Genomic DNA, 7,963 nt, shown 5'->3' with positions numbered 1-7,963 from the left:
TCTAACTCCCTCAGCTGTAATTCTCATAGATGAGACTGCAACTCCCTCAACAACAACAACAACAACAACAATGACAGCCAAACAGTCACTTACAAATGCCTTTTTAAGAAAAAAAGTATTTTGGTACTAATTTACAAAAGACACACCTCTGTCGTTGACCCTTAAGGAAGGCAAAGCAATTTTTCCCCGGCATGTTTTTTTCTGGAGCAGAGCCGGAGTATTGTGTAGCGGTAACCTGCATGGAGGCAATCCTGCTGTCCTCTCGAGGTCTCTAGGTCTGTAGCAGGTCTATGCCTGTGTTTGGCAGGGTCACCGTGTAATCTATACAGTAACCTGATCACAGACACTTTGCCAGTGTCATTAAATTTACATATCTGTCCTGAGGAGGGGAAAATATAAACTCACGACACTACTCTCTAGATGGAAGCAAAAGACCGGTGAAATGCACCAAAAAAGACATATTCAAAAAATTTAAGTAAATATTTGATACATTGGTTTTTGAGTATGACATTTAACACTAGGCATAATTTATGTCATGTGATCTGCTATCTTGTTTCTTTCATATAATTAGTTGACATATAAAGCAATATATTGGCTTTTTTGTTTGAGTGATGGGCTCTTAAATGAAATATAAAAGTAAAATATACAGGGAAAATGAAGTTGGTTCATCATGGCTCCTCTTTTCTCTGTGAACACCTGGTCATTCATGGACGGCTTCAAGCCAGTACTTTGTCACACATAAACGTTCCAACAATGTAATTGACTGACTGATAAGTTGATTGTGTTAGAATGTGCATGATACGCAGGTAGAGTTACTAAGACTTGGCAGTATGCTGTGTGTCACTAGGGAGCATGGTGTGTGCTTTGCCTTCTTCCTTCCTCACTCAGCATCATGCTATAACACTGCACAAGTCTTTAAAGCCACCCAGCCGTTTTTTTTTTCCTGACTAGTGACCACTGCTAGCTGCCATACTAAAAATACTCTTAAAGAAACAGCGTCCACAAGGCCTCAGTGCAGCCTTATCGCCACTTCCCCTATTCTTATCTCGTTTTCCCACCAGCCCCTCCCCCTGATGACATATCATGGGAGAAATCTAAGGATAACATAGTTCACGCCCCCAAACCGTGCAAATCAGTGAGGAGGAAATCACTGCTGATCGGAGTCAGGCTGGCAAAAGAGAGAAGGATGGGGGAGAATGAGAGTGGGTGGAATAAAAATACATCTAGTCTGATAATGGAAATGAGGACACTAAATTGATAAATACCATAAAGATGAAAGAACGTGAGATCTTCATGTGAGATGTGAGAACGGAAATGGAGTTGAATCTCAATAATGCTCTAAATAAAAAATGAAGGCATAAACGGCAAAGCTGCAGCTGCTTTAAATCTAATGTAAGCCTTTCTTAGACATGGCAAATGCCCTGAGGTTAAAATCCTCACTGTCTTTCTTGCATCAGACACATCTAATATTTGTGGCCATTTGTAGCCTCTAATATTTAAAGGCAAGGGAAAGTGCACACGTCTGCATTACCTTCTTTTCTCCCTTTTTATGGGAGAGTAGGGAAGACTTTGAAACACAAATTTTGCCCATGTAACAGAAAATCACTGAAACAGGCCAAATTTATTCACCCTGCGACTGAATAGACAAAACTATAATGGTTGTCTGTAGTCAGAGGTATATCGCTTATTGGTGGACAGGGTTATTTGCTGTTTGGCAGGGCGATGGACTTCAGAATATTTGTAGAGGTGCTGTGATAAAGTCTAGACACCAGGCTGTATATAATTGAAGAGGTGTAAAAGAAGATGGGGTTTTAGACTACGTGAGGACTCCTACTCGGCAGTGTACAGTGTCAGAGGCTAACTTTGGTCAGTTAACAGGCAGATACTGTACCCATAGTGCAAATTTTCCTTCCAAAGAAATTCAAACTGATTGAATGGCATTGTTAATACAGCTTAGGCAAGCATTTTTTTTCTAATTCTCAAATAGTAATGTTGTATATTTGTGTGAGGATTTATGAATCAATTAATTCTGGCTTTCCATCATATCAGAAAGTGTTCACATCACTTAAGTCTATTTAGCATTGATGAACGCATATACTTTACATCACCGCTAACTTCTTTTTTAATGCAAACTGCTTTCAGCCACCTTTGTATTTACCACTTTCGATAGGGCATTGGTTTCCGTTCAGTTCACAACAGTCTGCAAAGCAACCTGCAAAGGCTTGAAAATCGCTTCAGTCTATCAAAATGAACACCATGTCTGATTTTTCTGTTATCCCCCTCTTTGCTAAACTATGCTAATGCAGTTATAAGTGCACATTTATTTGGAAAGTCTGCACTGCAGCACCACACAGAAAAAAAAAATCAATCAAGCCTCTAAAAAGGTTTGTAATAAATGGGCTAAATCATAAAAAAAAATACTGTTATAGTCCTCTAAGTGTAGAACGCTGCAAATAATGTCAGCTTTGAATATGTATGAATGGAGTGTACTTGTAATCACTCAATTTCTAGACATTTTTGTGTTTGACTCTCTCTTAGCATTCCCCTCTGACCACTTGAAACCTACTGGTGAAAAAGAGAAGATGACCTTGCGTGTGTTTCTAAGTGTGTGCCCCAATGATTTCTAAGATGGAGAGCGAGGCAAATGAGAGGCATCGCTTTCTGGTGTGAGTTTCATCTTGAGTTATGCAGAATACTCTAATATCACCTTCACTGGCACCTGCTTGGCATAGAGCGGCAGAGAAACTGTACCACCCGGAGTGTGTGTACATACGTGTATGCTTGTGTGTGTGTGTGCTCATGTGTGCGATTGAGTATGCACACTGTACTCAACCTGCCCAGGGAGAGGATCCATTCTCTCATCAAATATTCACCAGCAACCACAGGCTCCCAGCTGCTTGCTACTATAATGCACACGCATTGCCGTGTTATTTGTGCCTGATGCATTCACTGAAAAAAGGGAACCATAAAATATCTGAAGTCCATTTTGAGCATCGTTTTTCAAGTTTATGCAGCTCAGTTTCAAGTGTAAATGTCATACACTTACAACTGGATACAGCAAATCTCCCACTTGAGTGCATGCAAGCTGGGTTGCTAAATTGTGAGTAAAAAGTCAATCCCCTGGTGTAGATCAACTCGAAAACATGTGGCCTGCTCCAAGAGTACCTTGCAGCTGTTGTGTGTGTAATATCCAGTCCTAATGTGCATGGCATGTGTATTGAAACAGTATGAGTATTAATCAACATTACCTAAAAAAGCCAAGGTTAAAGATGTATAAAGAGTTTAACACTGACCTATACACTGTAAAAAGTAGTGTCTTATTTACAGTAGCAGTCTGCATTCAGCATTGTGACATGATCCACTTCCATCTAATGCATGCATTCATAAATGACTATGCCTTTGAAAGGAGAAAAAAAAATGTATGTGACTTGAAACTGATATGACTCTTATGTGAACCTATAAATTATAAATGTCTAGGACTCCATAACCAAAAATGGAAACTTGTGCTGATGTGCAATGATAGAGCAGACACAAAGGTAGCCTAAAGTGCTTGGGGTGTTACAATGAAAAGCAGAAATGTAAATAACACATTGTCTTTGTATAGTAACAGACATGCTTACTGTCTGTTCTTTTACATGAACAATACCAACAACAGTTATGCCTCTGTGGTCAAACTGTAGATCGCCTCCCAAGTTCAAGTGTGTTCCAAATGAATGCTTAATTTTAGATAAGTCAAATATATTCTCTCAAAATGCAATGAAAGAACACAGAAAAAACATACCCTCCTTTCCAGATACTGAGCCAAAATTTGTAGTATTGTTTATTTTCAATGTCAAATAGTTTTGTAATAGGCTACAGACAAAGATGCACAGTGCATAGTGTCCAGTACTTCTCTAATAGTAATATTCTATATGTGGAATTCATTTCATAGCTGACTTGTTTCATGTTATCATGAAATGCTGTCAGCTTAGACCGTGCTGCAAATACAACTGCTTTGGTTGAGGGACAGAAGGAGAAATGAATTCAAGCAAATCCCCAAAAAACACTTCAATTCGTACAGGTAGTATAACTGATTTGCAAGGATATTATTTGCAAATATGGATGTTTGATGAAGTCTTTCTATGCACTGTTAAGGCAGATTTGCAAAATTAGATTCAACAGTAGCAAGAACTGGGTGTCAAAAGTAATGTTGAGAGTTAATCAGTGATGTATTACATTTGAGACAAATCTACCTTAATCGCTTACAAAGGATAAGTGTTCTACAAGATGCTTTGAAGAATGTTGCTGAAAATGTCATAAAGGATGAACAATCTGCTTAATATTTTAAACAGATCACTCATGTAAATCCTAGCTTTCCTGTGGGAGAAAGTCTTTGCAGTTGTAACATCTACTGTATTGCTACCTTTCAGCCTTAAGCAGTGTCTCTTAATATAACTTTGAGTCAGGGGGGCTGGATGATTCAGCATTGGGTAAAATGTTGTGTCATGCTTTGTTTTCCTCCTCTCTTATCTCCTCTCTACAGTACAACAAAGCTATATATTATCTTCATCAAAATATCACAGCTGTTATCTGGTTAGTTTTTATATCCTATAATTAGGTTATTTGTCATTTAAAAGACGCATTCAGAGATTATATCAGACGAGAGTAGATGAAGGTAACTCATTTTATGCAGTTCTGACTTTGTAATTGCTTTTCATTTTCAGGTTTTATTTTAGAAAAAAATATTTTTTGAGGACAGTCAGGACGGTATATAAAAACGTCCAAACATCTTCGATATTTGCTTCTGCCTTCTCATGGTTAGTTATGCTTATTGACTGGAAAAAACATTAGGTCTACACATAAATATACATAAATATAGATAGACTAAGATGTAGAAATAATATCAAGGTAAGGAAATAGAGCAATCATTCTGCTTCTCTACAATATATGCTTACTTAATAAAATGCAAGACCATGATTATTCAATAAATGCATTTCTTTAGCTGCAAAAAAAAATAAAAAAATCTTTCTGAAATAGATACAGAAGGATTTCTGCAACTAGACTGCAACAACGTTCTCATTTCATATGCTGTATTTATAGTTTATACTGTATTTTGTAAATGATCCTCGAGTGAAACCACAGAATGTGTATTGCGGTGTATAATGGTACACTATCTGATTTCTGCTCTCCCTGTTTTCCCCAGCATGTAGAGTCAATGTGGTAAGTTGATTGACTGCACGTGCTTTTTGGTGTTTAACAGCCTTGGCCAGCTGTTGGGACTGTCATGGTGCAAAGGTCAGAGTGATGTAATGAGAAAGATGCAGGGATAAAGAGGCGGATTAGAGGAGAGAAGAACTCCCACGGGGACACAAATGTAGTGATTACACCCAGATTAATGACACAGCACTCACTGCGTCACACACACTCACACATTCATTCATTATTACTTGCACTGAACACAATGTGCTTTAAAGCATGCAGGCACAGAGGCATCCACCCAAACCCAGAACGTTTTTATTTTCAGACATTCTGCTGAATACAAAAATAAAAAACTCATGACAATGAACTATCGTTATTTTTTAGCTGTACTAAACAGCATTACTAATTTATACCTGTCTGACATGTATTTAGGGCATCTATGTTTCTCACTTTGATCAGGCACCTGTCCCACTTCTCTTGGCAGACTTACAGTTCAAGTTGCCAGATAAGGTAGCGATATAATTCAAAGTCGTGTTGATCCCATGAGAGGCAAAGCCCAAGGTGAGGAGAGCACAGATATTAACATCACTCAGCTCCCCAGATACGAGTTCCTCTGTTCTTTCCTTTTCTTACTGCTTCACTCACTTCACACTTTCTCTCTCATTGATTCACTCTCTATCTTCTCTGCTTTCCCTTGGCTATCAGCAGTAGGAAAAAGCCAGATGATCTACGCCTCCCATCTTTCTCACTCCCTTGGCTGTTCTCTCTAAAGCTCTTGTGTGTTGTGAGGTATGTGAGCTGTGGGAAATATCACTGGATGAGGGGTGGTAGTCATCTTTTATACATGCAAACTCCTCCCAGGGATCATGGAGAGGCAAAGGCACACAAGTGCAGCCCAGTGAGGCACGGTGAATGAATGGATTGCTTTTTTACTAGGTTGTGTGTTTTTTTGTGCATGCCTTTGGAAGGCATGTGTGGGACAAAAACAGACATGTGGACAAAATTATGTTTTGCAGGGGATCGTCCAATCTCTCTTTGTGCTGGTTATTTAACTGACTGATTGCTGAGGGGAAATACTGAACCTCAGTGACAGCTGCGTCAGTGAGATAACACAACGTATGTCGTTGTATGTTGACATGCTAATTGTGTGGACAATGTGCTGATGTCTATATTATTTCTGATTCCCTTTATGTGCTGTGGGTATTTTGTGTGTGTGTATCTCTCCGTGTATGTCAAGTTTAGTGGTGACAAATAAATACCTTACTTCAAAAGCGGAGCCCTTTTTGTCCTAACCTGATATTCAGGGCAAGCCACAGCCTGTGCCACTACTGATAATAGCTCCCCTTTGCTTATCGGATGTGGAGAGGATTGTATTTGATGTTTAACCTTCACTTGTCACACCTGATGTGCCAAGAACATCTAGAGATAAACTAGAGATGGGCTTACTCTGTCTGAACACATAAACAAATATGACAAAAAAAATGGATTTAAGCAAATCCAACACAGTGATTTTTATGGAAATATTAAAAGAACTGTCGTGCAACAGTTCCTGTAGTGAGGATCTATATGAATCCCGAGAATCCATATGAACAACAATTTATTTCTCAAAGGATTTCTTCAGTGGTTTACAGATCATGGTGAAAGGAGAAAAAAGAAAAAGAAAAAGACAGAGTTTATGAAGTGAATATAAAGTGAACAGTATTAAATGCGAGAGACAGCTCAGGTGTGTCTTAGATGTGTGTACGAGCTTTGCATGTCACTGATAACCCTAAATCAAAGGAAGAAGAAAGAGAGAGCGAGACATCTATCTAGTCATTTCTGCTGAAATTTCATCCTTGTTTACACAGACATACCCATGAATACTTGAATACAAGCATAAGAAAAACATGTTCACATGCAGTATACTCTGCACATTAAGTGTTACTAGCTTTAAGGGCTGGTTTTGTCCTTCAAGATTAATTTTCCTCATAACCTCTCCGTTCCTATCTGACATTTTCTCTTGTAATAACGCGTTCTGGTGCATTGACTCCTGATAGAAACAGCTCTGTGAGGGGACAACAAAGGCAGCAGGAAACACGGAGAGGGATGCCGATGGATGAAAAGGAAAGTACTGTTATCTTCACACAGTGACAGCAGCCTGTTTACCATAGTGACCTTTGACCTTTTAATTGCTTTGTAGATCAATAAATAGGTTTATGACATTTCATTCTATTAAATTTGCTTCTTGAACCATGAGATTTTTGACTACAGGAAAAAATATGATTCAAGCATGCATCTGTCCTCAAAGATTCTAAGATGGCATCTATCAGTGGTGTCAGAAGCTCCTCCCAGCGCCAGCTTCGGTTCTTTGGGTCTTAACTAACAGAACCAGTTTTATACATTAGACTGCGATATATGAGTGGCTACAGGGACCAGTGGCTAGAGAGGTCCAGGGGCCAGAGTAACAGTGTTAAAACTTGACAGAGAGGGAAGAGAGAGCTTTGATGAGGAGGGGAGCTGAACTGGTCCAGAGCCTGTTGCTATGGTACCCATGTAGAATAAATCAGCAGCATGAATTCCATTCTCAAATGCCTTCAGCACCCCACAGACACAGGTAGACCTAGACAGAATTTGAATGAGTATGGTGCCCCGGTGTGCACTTCACAGCGAGAAACAAAAACAAAATCATAACCAGTCCTTACTGGTTGTACTAAATGTTGTATTTCCCCGGCATATGGCATATTCCATGATATTGGCAAACAAACCAACTTTTCTGATGTTGTGTTGCAAGATAAAATAAAAACAG

Source organism: Larimichthys crocea, chromosome XXI (assembly GCF_000972845.2).
Source record: "Larimichthys crocea isolate SSNF chromosome XXI, L_crocea_2.0, whole genome shotgun sequence".
Lineage (NCBI taxonomy): Eukaryota > Metazoa > Chordata > Actinopteri > Sciaenidae > Larimichthys > Larimichthys crocea.
The sequence above is the reverse complement of the archived record's forward strand: the minus strand, read 5'-3'. Positions refer to the sequence as shown.